Genomic DNA, 18,080 nt, shown 5'->3' on the forward strand with positions numbered 1-18,080 from the left:
GTGCTGTTTGCAACTGAAAAGAAACTCTGTGTTCCCAACAAGCTAGTTGAAGGACGGCTTTCACACACACTTATCTCTCAGAACTGAGCATGTGGAGAGACGTTCATTCATCTAGCACAAAGGAAAAGGGTTGCAAGTGAAACTTTCAATCTGGTTTCTCAGTTTATTTCCTAATGCCGGTTAGAAGTTCCTGCAGTTTTCCCTGTAAAACAGAGTTGGAGCGAGTAAATCCCCATATATATTTATGGGTTCCACTTTGCAACTGAAAAGAAATTTTCTGTTCCCAAACATCTATGTGAAGGTCGGCTTTCACACACACTTTTCCCTCAGAATTGAGCATGTGGAGGGACGTTCGTTCATCTAGCACAAAGGGAACGGGTTGCAGTAGAAACTTTCACTCTGTGTTCTCAGTGTGTTTCCTAGTGCCAGTTTGAAGTTCCTGCAGTTTTCACTGTAAAACCGACTTGGAGCGAGTAACTCCCCATATATATGTATGGAGTGCAGTTTGCAACTGAAAAGAAACTTTGTGTTCCCCACAAGCTCGGTGAAGTATGGCTTTCACACAAACTTATCTCTCAGAACAGAGCACGAGGATAGACGTTCGTTCATCTAGCACTAAGGGAAAGGGTTGCAGTATTAACTTCTACTCTGGATTCTCAGTCTTTTTCCAAATGCCAGTTGGAAAATCCCGCATTTTCCCTGTAAAAGCTAGTTGGAGCCAGTAACTCCCCATATATATGTGTGGATTCCACTTTGCAACTGAAAAGAAACTTTGTGTTCCCAACCAGCTAGGTGAAGGATGGCTTTCACACGCACTTATCACTGAGAACTGAGCATGTGGAGAGACGTTCGTTCAGCAAGCACAAAGGAAACTGTTTTCAGGATAAACTTTTACTCTGTTTTCTCAGTGTGTTTCCTACTGCCGGTTTGAAGTTCCTGCAGTTTTCACTGTAAAATCGAGTTGGTGCTAGTGCCTCCCATATATATGTATGGAGTGCAGTTTGCAACTGAAAAGAAACTTTGTGTTCCCAACAAGCTAGGTGAAGGACGGGTTTCACACACAATTATCTCTGAGAACTGAGCATGTGGATAGACGTTCGTTCATCTAGCACAAATGGAAAGGGTTGCAGGAGCAACTTTCACTCTGCTTTCTCAGTCTGTTTCCTATTGCCGGTTAGAAATTCCTGCAGTTTTCCCTGTAAAACAGAGTTGGAGCGAGTAACTCCCCATATATATTTATGGGTTCCACTTTGCAACTGAAAAGAATTTTTCTGTTCCCAACCAGCTAGGTGAAGGACGGTTTTCACACACACTTATCCCTCAGAACTGAGCATGTGGAGAGACGTTCGTTCATCTAGCACAAAGGGAAAAGTTTGCAGGAGAAACTATAACTCTGATTTCTCAGTCTGTTTCCTAATGCCGGTTAGAAATTCCTGCAGTTTCCCTGTAAAATCGAGTTGGAGCGAGAAACTCCCCATATATATGTATGGATTCCACTTGGCAACTGAAAAGAAACTTTGTGTTCCCAACAAGCTAGGTGAAGGACGGCTTTCACACACAATTATCTCTGAGAACTGAGCATGTGGATAGACGTTCGTTCATCTAGCACAAAGGGAACGGGTTGCAGGAGAAACTTTTACTCTGGAGTCTCAGTGTGTTTCCTAGTACCGGTTTGAAGTTCCTGCAGTTTTCACTGTAAAACAGACTTGGAGCTAGTACCTCCCCATATATATGTAGGGAGTGCAGTTTGCATCTGAAAAGAAACTTTGTGTTCCCTACAATATATGTGAAGGACGGCTTTCACACACACTTATTTCTGAGATCTAAGCATGTGGAGAGACGTTCGTTCATCTAGAACAAAGGGAAAGGTTTGCAGGAGGAACTTTTTCTCTGGATATTCAGTGTGTTTCCATTGCCGGTATGAGGTTCCTGCAGTTTTCACTGTAAAAACTAGTTGGAGCGAGTACCTTCCCATATATCTGTATGGAGTGCTGAAAGCAACTGAAAAGAAACTCTGTGTTCCCAAAGCTACGTGAAGGGCGGCTTTCACACATACTTATCTCTCAGAACTGAGCATGTGGAGAGACGTTCGTTCATCTAGCACAAAAGGAACGGTTTGCAGGAGGAACTTTACTCTGGATTTTCAGTGTGTTTCTTAATACTGATTTGAAGTTCCTGCAGTTTTCACTGTAAAAACTAGTTGGAGCGAGTACCTCCCCATATATATGTATGGAGTGCAGTTTGCATCTGAAAAGAAACTATGTGTTCCCTACAAGCTATGTTAATGACGGCTGTAACACACTCTTATATCTGAGAACTGAGCATGTGGAGAGACGTTCGTTCATCTAGCTCAAAGGGAACGGGTTGCAGGAGGAACTTTTACTCTGGATATTCAGTGTGTTTCTTAGTGCCGGTATGAAGTTCCTGCAGTTTTCACTGTAAAACCGAGTTGGATCGAGTACCTCACCATATATATGTATGGAGTGCAGTTTGCCACTTAAAAGAAACTCTGTGTTCCCAACAAGCTACGTGAAGGGCGGCTTTCACAAATACTTATCTCTCAGAACTGAGCATGTGGAGAGACGTTCGTTCATCCAGCACAAAGGAACGGTTTGCAGGAGGAAATTTTACTCTGAATTTTCAGAGTGTTTCCTAGTGCTGGTTTGAAGTTCCTGCAGTTTTCGGTTTTAAACCTAGTTGGAGCGAGTACCTCCCAATATATAATTATGGAGTGCAGTTTGCAACTGAAAAGAAACTCTGTGTTCCCAACAAGCTAGGTGAACGACGGCTTTCACACACACTTATGTCTGAGAACTGAGCATATGGAGAGACCTTAGTTCATCTAGCACAAATTGAACGGGTTGCAGGAGAAACTTTTACTCTGGTTTCTCAGTGTGTTTCCTAGTGCCGGTTTGACGTTCCTGCAGTTTTCACTGTAAAATCTTGTTGGAGCGAGTACCTCCCCATATATATGTATGGAGTGCAGATTGCACCTGAAAAGAAACTTTGTGTTCCCAACAATCTAGGAGAAGAATGCCTTTAACACACACTTATATCTCAGAACTGAGCATGTGGAGAGACTTTCGTTCATCTAGCACAAATGGAACGTGTTTCAGGAGAAACTTTTCTCGGGTTTCTCAGTGTGTTTCCTAGTGCCGGTTTGAAGTTCCAGCAGTTTTCACTGTAAAACAGAGTTGGAGCGAGTACCTCCCCATATATATGTATGGAGTGCAGTTTGCAACTGAAAAGAAACTCTGTGTTCCAACAAGCTAAGTGAAGGACGGCTTTCACACACAATTATCTCTCAGAACTGAGCATGTGGAGAGATGTTCGTTCATCTAGCGCAAAGGGAACGGGTTGCAGGAGAAACTTTGGTTTCTCGGTGTGTTTCCTAGTGCCGCTTTGAAGTTCATGCAATATTCACGGTAAAATATAGTTGCATCGAGTACCACCCCATATATATGTAAGGAGTGCAGTTTGCAACTGAAAAGAAACTATATTTTCCCAACAAGCTAGGTGAAGTACAGCTTTCACACACACTTACATCTCAGAACTGAGCATGTGCAGAGATATTCGTTCATCTAGCACAAAGGGAACGGGTTGTAGGAGAAACTTTTACTCTGGTTTCTCAGTGTGTTTCCTAGTGCCGGTTTGAAGTTCCTGCAGTTTTCACTATAAAACTTTTTGAAGCAAGTACCTCCGCATATACATGTATGGATTGCATTTTGCAACTGAAAAGAAAATTTGTGTTCCCTACAAGCTATGTGAAGGATGGCTTTCACACACACTTATGTCTGAGAACTGAGCATGTGGAGAGACTTTCGTTCATCTAGCACAAAGGGAACGTTTTCCAGAGAATCTTTTACTCAGGATATTCAGTGTTTTTCCTAGTGCCGGTTTGAAGTTCCTGCAGTTTTCACTGTTAAAACTAGTTGGAGCGTGTTCCTCCCCATATATATGTATGGAGTGCAGTTTGCATCGAAAAGAAACTTTGTGTTCCCTACAATATATGTGAAGGACGGCTTTCACACACACTTATTTCTGAGAACTGAGCATTTGGAGAGACATTCGTTCATCAGGAACAAAGGGAAAGTTTTGCAGGAGGAACTTTTTCTCTGGATATTCAGTGTGTTTCCATTGCCGGTATGAGGTTCCTGCAGTTTTCACTGTAAAACCTAGTTGGATCGAGTACCTCCCCATATATATGTATGGAGTGCAGTTTGCAACTGAAAAAAACTCTGTGTTCCCAACAAGCTACGTGAAGGTCGGCTTTCACACACAATTATCTCTCAGAACTCAGCATGAGGAGAGACGTTCGTTCATCTAGCACAAAAGGAATGGTTTGCAGGAGGAACTTTTACTCTGGATTTTTAGTGTGTTTCCTAGTACTGGTATGAAGTTCCTGCAGTTTCACTGTAAAAACAAGTTGGTGTGAGTACCTCCCCATATATATGTATGGAGTGCAGTTTGCATCTGAAAAGAAACTTTGTGTTCCCTACAAGCTATGTGAAGGACGGATTTTACACACACTTATGTCTGAGAACTGAGCATGTGGAGAGACGTTCGTTCATCTAGCACAAAGAACGGTTTGCAGGAGAAACTTTTACTCTGGTTTCTCAGTGTGTTTCCTAGTGCCAGTTTGAAGTTCCTGCAATTTTCACTGTAAACCTAGTTGGAGCGAGTACCTCCCCATATATATGTATGGAGCGCAGTTTGCATCTGAAAAGAAACTTTGTGTTCCCTACAAGCTATGTGAAGAACGGCTTACACACACTTATGTCTGAGAATTGAGCATTTGGAGAGACGTTCGTTCATCTAGCACAAAGGGAACGGTTTGCAGGAGAATCTTTTACTCTGGTTTCTCCGTGCGTCTCCTAGTGCCGGTTTGAAGTTCCTGCAGTTTTCACTGTAAAACCGAGTTGGAGCGATTACCTTCCCATATATATGTATGGAGTGCAGATGGCAACTGAAAAGAAACTCTGTGTTCCCAACAAGCTATGTGAAGGACGGCTTTCACACACACATATCTCTCAGAACTGAGCATGTGGAGAGACGTTCGTTTATCTAGCACAAAATAAACGGTTTGCAGGAGGAACTTTTACTCTGGAATTTCAGTGTTTTTCCTAGTACTGGTTTGAAGTTCCTGCAGTTTTCACTGTAAAACCGAGTTGGAGCTAGTACCTCCCCATATATATGTATGGAGTGCAGTTTGCATCTGAAAAGAAACTTTGTGTTCCCTACAAGCTACGTGAAGTACGGCTTTCACACACAATTATGTCTGAGAACTGAGCATGTGGAGAGACGTTCGTTCATCTAGCACAAAAGGAACAGTTTGCAGGAGAATCTTTTACTCTGGATATTCAGTGTTTTTCCGACTGCCGGTTTGAAGTTCCTGCAGTTTTCACTGTAAAACCTAGTTGGAGCGAGTACCTCCCCATATATATTTATGGAGTGCAGTTTGCATCTGAAAAGAAACTTTGTGTTCCCTACAAGCTATGTGAAGGACGGCTTTCACACACACTTATTTCTGAGTACTGAGCATGTGGATAGACTTTCGTTCATCTAGCACAAAGGGAACGGTATGCAGGAGAATCTTTTACTCTGGTTTCTCAGTGTGTTTCCTAGTACTGGTTTGAAGTTCCTGCAGTTTTCACTGTAAAATCGAGTTGGAGCGAGTACCTCCCCATATATATGTATGGAGTGCAGTTCGCATCTGAAAAGAAACTTTGTTTTCCCTACAAGCTATATGAAGAATGGCTTTCACACACACTTATGTCTGAGAACTGAGCATGTGGAGAGACGTTCGTTCATCTAGCACAAAGGGAACTTTTTCCAGAGAATCTTTTACTCTGGATATTCAGTGTTTTTCCAAGTGCCGGTTTGAAGTTCCTGCAGTTTTCACTGTAAAACTTAGTTGGAGCGAGTACCTCCCCATATATATGTATGGAGTGCAGTTTGCATCGAAAAGAAACTTTGTGTTCCCTACAATATATGTGAAGGACGGCTTTCACACACACTTATTTCTGAGAACTGAGCATGTGGAGAGACATTCGTTCATCAGGAACAAAGGGAAAGTTTTGCAGGAGGAACTTTTTCTATGGATATTCAGTGTGTTTCCATTGCCGGTATGAGGTTCCTGCAGTTTTCACTGTAAAACCTAGTTGGATCGAGTACCTCCCCATATATATGTATGGAGTGCAGTTTGCAAGTGAAAAAAACTCTGTGTTCCCAACAAGCTACGTGAAGGTCGGCTTTCACACACAATTATCTCTCAGAACTCAGCATGAGGAGAGACGTTCGTTCATCTAGCACAAAAAGAATGGTTTGCAGGAGGAACTTTTACTCTGGATTTTCAGTGTGTTTCCTAGTACTGGTATGAAGTTCCTGCAGTTTCACTGTAAAACCGAGTTGGTGTGAGTACCTCCCCATATATATGTATGGAGTGCACTTTGCATCTGAAAAGAAACTTTGTGTTCCCTGCAAGCTATGTGAAGTACGGCTTACACACACTTATGTCTGAGAATTGAGCATTTGGAGAGACGTTCGTTCATTTAGCACAAAAGGAACGTTTTGCAGGAGGAACTTTTACTCTGGATTTTCAGAGTGTTTCCTAGTGCTGGTTTGAAGTTCCTGCAGTTTTCACTGTAAAACAGAGTTGGAGCGAGTACCTACCCATATATAGTTATGGAGTGCAGTTTGCATCTGAAAAGAAACTCTGTGTTCCCAACAAGCTACCTGAAGGACGGCTTTCACACACAATTATGTCTGAGAACTGAGCATGTGGAGAGACGTTCGTTCATCTAGGGCAAAAGCAAAGGTTTGCAGGAGAAACTTTTACTCTGGATTTTCAGTGTGTTTCCTAGTACTAGTTTGAAGTTCCTGCAGTTTTCACTGTAAAACCTAGTTGGTGCGAGTACCTCCCCATATATATGTATGGAGTGCAGTTTGCATCTGTAAAGAAACTTTGTGTTCCCTACAAGCTATGTGAAGGACGGCTTTCACACACACATGTCTGAGAACTGAGCATGTGGAGAGACGTTTATTCATCTAGCACAAAGGGAACGGTTTGCAGGAGAATCTTTAATCTGGTTTCTCAGTGTGTTTCCTAGTGCCGGTTTGAAGTTCCTGCAGTTTTCACTGTAAAACTTAGTTGGAGCGAGTACCTCCCCATATATATGTATGGAGTGCAGTTTGCATCGAAAAGAAACTTTGTGTTGCCTACAATATATGTGAAGGACGGCTTTCACACACACTTATTTCTGAGAACTGAGCATGTGGAGAGACATTCGTTCATCAGGAACAAAGGGAAAGTTTTGCAGGAGGAACTTTTTCTCTGGATATTCAGTGTGTTTCCATTGCCGGTATGAGGTTCCTGCAGTTTTCACTGTAAAACCTAGTTGGATCGAGTACCTCCCCATATATATGTATGGAGTGCAGTTTGCAACTGAAAAAAACTCTGTGTTCCCAACAAGCTACGTGAAGGTCGGCTTTAACACACAATTATCTCTCAGAACTCAGCATGAGGAGAGACGTTCGTTCATCTAGCACAAAAGGAATGGTTTGCAGGAGGAACTTTTACTCTGGATTTTCAGTGTGTTTCCTAGTACTGGTATGAAGTTCCTGCAGTTTCACTGTAAAAACAAGTTGGTGTGAGTACCTCCCCATATATATGTATGGAGTGCAGTTTGCATCTGAAAAGAAACTTTGTGTTCCCTACAAGCTATGTGAAGGACGGATTTTACACACACTTATGTCTGAGAACTGAGCATGTGGAGAGACGTTCGTTCATCTAGCACAAAGAACGGTTTGCAGGAGAAACTTTTACTCTGGTTTCTCAGTGTGTTTCCTAGTGCCAGATTGAAGTTCCTGCAGTTTTCACTGTAAACCTAGTTGGAGCGAGTACCTCCCCATATATATGTATGGAGCGCAGTTTGCATCTGAAAAGAAACTTTGTGTTCCCTACAAGCTATGTGAAGTACGGCTTACACACACTTATGTCTGAGAATTGAGCATTTGGAGAGACGTTCGTTCATGTAGCACAAAGGGAACGGTTTGCAGGAGAATCTTTTACTCTGGTTTCTCCGTGCGTTTCCTAGTGCCGGTTTGAAGTTCCTGCAGTTTTCACTGTAAAACCGAGTTGGAGCGATTACCTTCCCATATATATGTATGGAGTGCCGATGGCAACTGAAAAGAAACTCTGTGTTCCCAACAAGCTACGTGAAGGACGGCTTTCACACACACATATCTCTCAGAACTGAGCATGTGGAGAGACGTTCGTTTATCTAGCACAAAATAAACGGTTTGCAGGAGGAACTTTTACTCTGGAATTTCAGTGTGTTTCCTAGTACTGGTTTGAAGTTCCTGCAGTTTTCACTGTAAAACCGAGTTGGAGCTAGTACCTCCCCATATATATGTATGGAGTGCAGTTTGCATCTGAAAAGAAACTTTGTTTTCCCTACAAGCTACGTGAAGTACGGCTTTCACACACAATTATGTCTGAGAACTGAGCATGTGGAGAGACGTTCGTTCATTTAGCACAAAAGGAACGTTTTGCAGGAGGAACTTTTACTCTGGATTTTCAGAGTGTTTCCTAGTGCTGGTTTGAAGTTCCTGCAGTTTTCACTGTAAACAGAGTTGGAGCGAGTACCTACCCATATATAGTTATGGAGTGCAGTTTGCATCTGAAAAGAAACTCTGTGTTCCCAACAAGCTACCTGAAGGACGGCTTTCACACACAATTATGTCTGAGAACTGAGCATGTGGAGAGACGTTCGTTCATCTAGGGCAAAAGCAAAGGTTTGCAGGAGAAACTTTTACTCTGGATTTTCAGTGTGTTTCCTAGTACTAGTTTGAAGTTCCTGCAGTTTTCACTGTAAATCCTAGTTGGTGCGAGTACCTCCCCATATATATGTATGGAGTGCAGTTTGCATCTGTAAAGAAACTTTGTGTTCCCTACAAGCTATGTGAAGGACGGCTTTCACACACACATGTCTGAGAACTGAGCATGTGGAGAGACGTTTATTCATCTAGCACAAAGGGAACGGTTTGCAGGAGAATCTTTAATCTGGTTTCTCAGTGTGTTTCCTACTGCCGGTTTGAAGTTCCTGCAGTTTTCACTGTAAAACCGAGTTGGAGCGAGTACCTTCCCATATATCTGTATGGAGTGCAGAAAACAACTGAAAAGAAACTCTCTGTTCCCAACAAGCTACGTGAAGGGCGGCTTTCACACATACTTATCTCTCAGAACTGAGCATGTGGAGAGACGTTCGTTCATGTAGCACAAAAGGAACGGTTTGCATTAGGAACTTTTACTCTGGATTTTCAGTGTGTTTCCTAATACTGATTTGAAGTTCCTGTAGTTTTCACTGTAAAACCTAGTTGGAGCGAGTACTTCCCCATATATATGTATGGAGTGCTGTTTGCATCTGAAAAGAAACTTTGTGTTCCCTACAAGCTATGTGAATGACGGCTGTAACACACTCTTATGTCTGAGAACTGAGCATGTGGAGAGACGTTCGTTCATCTAGCTCAAAGGGAACGGGTTGCAGGAGGAACTTTTACTCTGGATTTTCAGAGTGTTTCCTAGTGCTGGTTTGAAGTTCCTGCAGTTTTCAGTTTTAAACCTAGTTGGAGCGAGTACCTCCCAATATATAATTATGGAGTGCAGTTTGCAACTGAAAAGAAACTCTGTGTTCCCAACAAGCTAGGTGAAAAACGGCATTCACACTCGCATATATCTCAGAAATGAGCATGTGGAGAGAAGTTCGTTCATCTAGCACAAATGAGACGGGTTGCAGGAGGAAATTTTACTCTGGATATTCAGTGTGTTTCCTAGTGCTGGTTTGAAGTTCCTGCAGTTTTCAGTGTAAAACCGATTTGCAGCGAGTACCTCCCCATATATAAGTATGGAGTGCTGTTTGCAACTGAAAAGAAACTCTGTGTTCCCAACAAGCTAGTTGAAGGACGGCTTTCACACACACTTATCTCTCAGAACTGAGCATGTGGAGAGACGTTCATTCATCTAGCACAAAGGAAAAGGGTTGCAAGTGAAACTTTCAATCTGGTTTCTCAGTTTATTTCCTAATGCCGGTTAGAAGTTCCTGCAGTTTTCCCTGTAAAACAGAGTTGGAGCGAGTAAATCCCCATATATATTTATGGGTTCCACTTTGCAACTGAAAAGAAATTTTCTGTTCCCAAACATCTATGTGAAGGTCGGCTTTCACACACACTTTTCCCTCAGAATTGAGCATGTGGAGGGACGTTCGTTCATCTAGCACAAAGGGAACGGGTTGCAGTAGAAACTTTCACTCTGTGTTCTCAGTGTGTTTCCTAGTGCCAGTTTGAAGTTCCTGCAGTTTTCACTGTAAAACAGACTTGGAGCGAGTAACTCCCCATATATATGTATGGAGTGCAGTTTGCAACTGAAAAGAAACTTTGTGTTCCCCACAAGCTCGGTGAAGTATGGCTTTCACACAAACATATCTCTCAGAACTGAGCACGAGGATAGACGTTCATTCATCTAGCACTAAGGGAAAGGGTTGCAGGATTAACTTCTACTCTGGATTCTCAGTCTTTTTCCAAATGCCAGTTGGAAAATCCCGCATTTTCCCTGTAATAGCTAGTTGGAGCCAGTAACTCCCCATATATATGTGTGGATTCCACTTTGCAACTGAAAAGAAACTTTGTGTTCCCAACCAGCTAGGTGAAGGACTGCTTTCACACGCACTTATCACTGAGAACTGAGCATGTGGAGAGACGTTCGTTCAGCAAGCACAAAGGAAACTGTTTTCAGGATAAACTTTTACTCTGGTTTCTCAGTGTGTTTCCTACTGCCGGTTTGAAGTTCCTGCAGTTTTCACTGTAAAATCGAGTTGGTGCTAGTGCCTCCCCATATATATGTATGGAGTGCAGTTTGCAACTGAAAAGAAACTTTGTGTTCCCAACAAGCTAGGTGAAGGACGGGTTTCACACACAATTATCTCTGAGAACTGAGCATGTGGATAGACGTTCGTTCATCTAGCACAAATGGAAAGGTTTGCAGGAGCAACTTTCACTCTGCTTTCTCAGTCTGTTTCCTATTGCCGGTTAGAAATTCCTGCAGTTTTCCCTGTAAAACAGAGTTGGAGCGAGTAACTCCCCATATATATTTATGGGTTCCACTTTGCAACTGAAAAGAATTTTTCTGTTCCCAACCAGCTAGGTGAAGGACGGTTTTCACACACACTTATCCCTCAGAACTGAGCATGTGGAGAGACGTTCGTTCATCTAGCACAAAGGGAAAAATTTGCAGGAGAAACTATAACTCTGATTTCTCAGTCTGTTTCCTAATGCCGGTTAGAAATTCCTGCAGTTTCCCTGTAAAATCGAGTTGGAGCGAGAAAATCCCCATATATATGTATGGATTCCACTTTGCAACTGAAAAGAAACTTTGTGTTCCCAACAAGCTAGGTGAAGGACGGCTTTCACACACAATTATCTCTGAGAACTGAGCATGTGGATAGACGTTCGTTCATCTAGCACAAAGGGAACGGGTTGCAGGAGAAACTTTTACTCTGGAGTCTCAGTGTGTTTCCTAGTACCGGTTTGAAGTTCCTGCAGTTTTCACTGTAAAACAGACTTGGAGCTAGTACCTCCCCATATATATGTAGGGAGTGCAGTTTGCATCTGAAAAGAAACTTTGTGTTCCCTGCAATATATGTGAAGGACGGCTTTCACACACACTTATTTCTGAGATCTAAGCATGTGGAGAGACGTTCGTTCATCTAGAACAAAGGGAAAGGTTTGCAGGAGGAACTTTTCCTCTGGATATTCAGTGTGTTTCCATTGCCGGTATGAGGTTCCTGCAGTTTTCACTGTAAAACATAGTTGGAGCGAGTACCTTCCCATATATCTGTATGGAGTGCTGAAAGCAACTGAAAAGAAACTCTGTGTTCCCAACAAGCTACGTGAAGGGCGGCTTTCACACATACTTATCTCTCAGAACTGAGCATGTGGAGAGACGTTCGTTCATCTAGCACAAAAGGAACGGTTTGCAGGAGGAATTTTACTCTGGATTTTCAGTGTGTTTCTTAATACTGATTTGAAGTTCCTGCAGTTTTCACTGTAAAAACTAGTTGGAGCGTGTACCTCCCCATATATATGTATGGAGTGCAGTTTGCATCTGAAAAGAAACTTTGTGTTCCCTACAAGCTATGTTAATGACGGCTGTAACACACTCTTATATCTGAGAACTGAGCATGTGGAGAGACGTTCGTTCATCTAGCTCAAAGGGAACGGGTTGCAGGAGGAATTTTACTCTGGATATTCAGTGTGTTTCTTAGTGCCGGTATGAAGTTCCTGCAGTTTTCACTGTAAAACCGAGTTGGATCGATTACCTCACCATATATATGTATGGAGTGCAGTTTGCCACTTAAAAGAAACTCTGTGTTCCCAACAAGCTACGTGAAGGGCGGCTTTCACAAATACTTATCTCTCAGAACTGAGCATGTGGAGAGACGTTCGTTCATCCAGCACAAAAGGAACGGTTTGCAGGAGGAAATTTTCTCTGAATTTTCAGAGTGTTTCCTAGTGCTGGTTTGAAGTTCCTGCAGTTTTCAATTTTAAACCTAGTTGGATCGAGTACCTCCCAATATATAATTATGGAGTGCAGTTTGCAACTGAAAAGAAACTCTGTGTTCCCAACAAGCTAGGTGAACGACGGCTTTCACACACACTTATGTCTGAGAACTGAGCATATGGAGAGACTTTCGTTCATCTAGCACAAATTGAACGGGTTGCAGGAGAAACTTTTACTCTGGTTTCTCAGTGTGTTTCCTAGTGCCGGTTTGACGTTCCTGCAGTTTTCACTGTAAAATCTTGTTGGAGCGAGTACCTCCCCATATATATGTATGGAGTGCAGATTGCACCTGAAAAGAAACTTTGTGTTCCCAACAATCTAGGAGAAGAATGCCTTTAGCACACACTTATATCTCAGAACTGAGCATGTGGAGAGACTTTCGTTCATCTAGCACAAATGGAACGTGTTTCAGGAGAAACTTTTCTCGGGTTTCTCAGTGTGTTTCGTAGTGCCGGTTTGAAGTTCCTGCAGTTTTCACTGTAAAACCGAGTTGGAGCGAGTACCTCCCCATATATATGTATGGAGTGCAGTTTGCAACAGAAAAGAAACTCTGTGTTCCAACAAGCTAAGTGAAGGACGGCTTTCAAACACAATTATCTCTCAGAACTGAGCATGTGGAGAGACGTTCGTTCATCTAGCGCAAAGGGAACGGGTTGCAGGAGAAACTTTGGTTTCTCGGTGTGTTTCCTAGTGCCGCTTTGAAGTTCATGCAATATTCACGGTAAAATATAGTTGCATCTAGTACCACCCCATATATATGTAAGGAGTGCAGTTTGTAACTGAAAAGAAACTATATTTTCCCAACAAGCTAGGTGAAGTACAGCTTTCACACACACTTACATCTCAGAACTGAGCATGTGCAGAGATGTTCGTTCATCTAGCACAAAGGGAACGGGTTGCAGGAGAAACTTTTACTCTGGTTTCTCAGTGTGTTTCCTAGTGCCGGTTTGAAGTTCCTGCAGTTTTCACTATAAAACTTTGTTGTAGCAAGTACCTCCGCATATACATGTATGGATTGCATTTTGCAACTGAAAAGAAAATTTGTGTTCCCAAGAATCAAGGTGAAGTCGGATTTCACACATACTTATCTCTCAGAACTGAGCATGTGGAGAGACGTTCGTTCATCTAGCACAAAATGAACGGGTTGTAGGAGAAACTTTTACTCTGGTTTCTCAGTGTGTTTCCTATTGCGGGTTTGCAGTTCCTGCAGTTTTCACGGTAAAAACGAGTTGGAGCGTGTACCTCCCCATATATACGTATGGAGTGCAGATTGCAACTGAAAAGATACTTTGTGTACCCAACAAGCTAGGTGAAGGACGACTTTCACACACACTTATTTCTCAGAACTAGCATTTGTAGACATGTTCGTTCATCTAGCACAAAGGGAACGGTTTGCAGGAGAAACTTTTACTCGGGTTTCTCAGTGTGTTTCCTAGTGCCAGTTTGAAGTTCCTGCAGTTTTAACTTTAAAATCGAGTTGGAGACTGTACCTCCCCATATATAGGTATGGAGTGCAGTTTGCAACTGAAAAGAATCTTTGTGTTCCGAACAAGCTATGTGAAGGACGGATTTCACACATAATTATCTCTCAGAACTGAGCATTTGGAGAGACGTTCGTTCATGTAGCTTAAAGGAACGGGTTGCAGGAGAAACTTTTACTCAGGTTTCTCAGTTTGTTTCCTAGTCCCGGTTTGAAGTTGCTGCAATTTTCACGGTAAAACAGAGCTGGGGCCAGTACCTCCCCATATATATGTATGGAGTGCAGTATGCAACTGAAAAGAAACTCTGTGTTCCCAACAAGCTATGTGAAGTACGGCTTTCACACCCTCTTATCTTTCAGAACTGAGCATGTGCAGAGACGTTCTTCCATCTAGCACAAAGGGAACGGTTTGCAGGAGAAACTTTTACTCTGGTTTCTCGGTGTGTTTCCTAGTGCCGCTTTGAAGTTCATGCAATATTCACGGTAAAAAATAGTTGCATCAAGTACCACCCCATATATATATGTAAGGAGTGCAGTTTGCAACTGAAAAGAAACTATATTTTCCCAACAAGCTAGCTGAAGTACGGCTTTCACACACACTTATATCTCAGAACTGAGCATGTGCAGAGATTTTCGTTCATCTAGCACAAAGGGAACGGGTTTCAGGAGAAAATTTTACTCTGGTTTCTGTTTGTTTCCAAGTGCCGTTTTGAAATTCCTGCAGTTTTCACTGTAAACCGAGTTGGAGCGAGTACTTACCCATATAAATTTATAGAGTGCAGTTTGCAATAGAAAAGAAACTTTGTGTTCCCAACAAGCAAGGTGAAGAATGCCTTTAACACACAATTAACTCTCAGAACTGAGCATGTCGAGAGACGTTTGTTCATCTAGCACAAAGGGAACGGTTTGCAGGGGAAACTTTTACTCTGGATTCTCAGTGTTTTCCTAGTGCCTGTTTGAAGTTCCTGCAGTTTTTACTGTAAAACATTTTTGGAGCGTGTACCTCCGCTTATACATATATGGATTGCAGTTTGCAACACAAAAGAAAATTTGTGTTCCGAACAAGCTAGGTTAAGGACGGATTTCACACATAATTATCTCTCAGAACTGAGCATGTGGAGAGACGTTCGTTCATCTAGCTCAAAGGAACGGGTTGCAGGAGAAACTTTTACTCAGGATTCTCAGTTTGTTTCCTAGTGCTGGTTTGAAGTTGCTGCAGTTTTCACGGTAAAATAGAGTTGGGGCCAGTACCTCCCGATATATATGTAGGGAGTGCAGTTTGCAACTGAAAAGAAACTCTGTGTTCCCAAAAAGCTAAGTGAAGTACGGCTTTCACACCCTCTTATCTCTCAGAACTGAGCATGTGGAGAGACGTTCGTTCATCTAGCGCAAAGGGAACGGGTTGCAGGAGAAACTTTTACTCTTGTTTCTCGGTGTGTTTCCTAGTGCCGCTTTGAAGTTCATGCAATATTCACGGTAAAAAATAGTTGCATCGAGTACAACCCCATATATATGTAAGGAGTGTATTTTGCAACTGAAAAGAAAATTTGTGTTCCCAAGAAGCAAGGTGAAGGCGGATTTCACACATACTTATCTCTCAGAACTGAGCATGTGGAGACACGTTCGTTCATCTAGCACAAAATGAACGTGTTGTAGGAGAAACTTTTACTCTGGTTTCTCAGTGTGTTTCTTAGTGCCGGTTTGAAGTTCCAGCAGTTTTCACTGTAAAACCGAGTTGGAGCGATTACCTCCCCATATAAATGTATGGAGTGAAGTTTGCAACTGAAAAGGAACTCTGTGTGCCCAACAAGCTAAGTGAAGGACGGCTTTCACACACAATTATCTCTCAGATCTGAGCATCTTGAGAGACGTTCGTTCATCTACCTCAAATGGAACGGGTTGTATTGAAACTTTGACTGTAGTTTCACAGTTTGTTTCCTAGTGCCGGTTTGCAGTTCCTGCAGTTTTCACGGTAAAAACGAGTTGGAGCGTGTACCTCCCCATATATATGTAAGGAGTGCAGTTTGCAACTGAAAAGAATTTTTGTGTTCCCAACAAGCTATGTGAAGGACGAATTGAACACTCACTTCTCTCTCAGAACTGAGCATGTGGAGAGATGTTCGTTCATCTAGCACAAAGGGAACGGGTTGCAGGAGAAAATTTTTCTCAGGTTTCTCAGTTTGTTTCCTAGTGCCAGTTTGAAGTTCCTGCAGTTTTTACTGTAAAACATTGTTGGAGCGTGTACCTCCGCTTATACATGTATGGATTGCCGTTTGCAACACAAAAGAAAATTTGTGTTCCGAACAAGCTACGTGAAGGACGGATTTCACACATAATTATCTCTCAGAACTGAGCATGTGGAGAGACGTTCGTTCATCTAGCTCAAAGGAACGGGTTGCAGGAGAAACTTTTACTCAAATTTCTCAGTTTGTTTCCTAGTGCCGGTTTGAAGTTGCTGCAGTTTTCACGGTAAAATAGAGTTGGGGCCAGAACCTCCCCATATATATGTATGGAGTGCAGTTTGCAACTGAAAAGAATCTTTGTGTTCCCAACAAGCTAGGTGAAGGGCGGCTTTAACCCACACTTATATCTCATACCTGAGCATGTGGAGAGACGTTCGTTCATCTAGCACAAATGGAATGGTTTGCAGGAGAAACATTTACTCTGGTTTCACATTCTGATTCCTAGTGCCGGTTTGAAAGTCCTGCAGTTTTCACTGTATACCGAGTTGGAGCGACTACCTACCCATATGAATATATAGAGTGCAGTTTGAAATAGAAAAGAAACTTGGTGTTCCCAACAAGCTAGGTGAAGAATGCCTTTAACACACAATTATCTCTCAGAAATGAGCATGTGGAGAGACGTTCATTCATCTAGCACAATGGGAACGGGTTGCAGGAGTAACATTTACTCGGGTTTCTCAGTGTGTTTCTTTGTGCCGGTTTGAAATTCCTGCAGTTTTCACTGTAAACCGAGTTGAAGCGAGTACTTCCCCATATATACGTATGGAGTGCACTTTGCAACTGAAAAGAAACTTTGTGTTCCCAACAATCTAGGAGAAGAATGCCTTTAACACACACTTACATTTCAGAACTGAGCATGTGGAGAGATGTTCGTTCATCTAGCACAAAGGGAACTTGTTGCAGGAGAAACTTTTCTCGGGTTTCTCAGTGTGTTTCCTAGTGCCCGTTTGAAGTTCCTGCAGTGTTCACAGTAAAAACGTGTTGGAGTGAGTACCTCCGCATATACATGTATGGATTGCAGTTTGCAACTGAAAAGAAAATTTGTGTTCCGAACACGATAGGTTAAGGCGGATTACACTCATAAATTTCTCTCAGAACTGAGCATGTGGAGAGACGTTCGTTCATCTAGCACAAAATGAACGGGTTGTAGGAGAAACTTTTACTCTAGTTTCTCAGTGTGATTCTTAGTGCCGGTTTGAATTTCCTGCAGTTTTCACTGTAAAACAGAGTTGGAGCGAGTACCTCCCCATATATATGTATGGAGTGCAGTTTGCAACTGAAAAGAAACTCTGTGTTCCCAACAAGCTAAGTGAAGGACGGCTTTCACACACAATTATCTCTCAGAACTGATCATGTGGAGAGAAGTTCGTTCATCTAGCGCAAAGGGAACGGGTTGCAGGAGAAACTTTTACTCTGTTTTCTCGGTGTGTTTCCTAGTGCCGCTTTGAAGTTCCTGCAGTTTTCACTGTAAAACCGAGTTGGAGCGATTACCTCCCCATATAAATGTATGGAGTGTAGTTTGCAACTGAAAAGGAACTCTGTGTGCCCAACAAGCTAAGTGAAGGACGGCTTTCACACACAATTATCCCTCAGATCTGAGCATCTTGAGAGACGTTCGTTCATCTACCTCAAATGGAACGGGTTGTATTGAAACTTTGACTGTAGTTTCACAGTTTGTTTCCTAGTGCCGTTTTACAGTTCCTTCAGTTTTCACGGTAAAAACGAGTTGGAGCGTGTACCT

This window comes from Camelus dromedarius, chromosome 16 (assembly GCF_036321535.1).
Source record: "Camelus dromedarius isolate mCamDro1 chromosome 16, mCamDro1.pat, whole genome shotgun sequence".
Lineage (NCBI taxonomy): Eukaryota > Metazoa > Chordata > Mammalia > Artiodactyla > Camelidae > Camelus > Camelus dromedarius.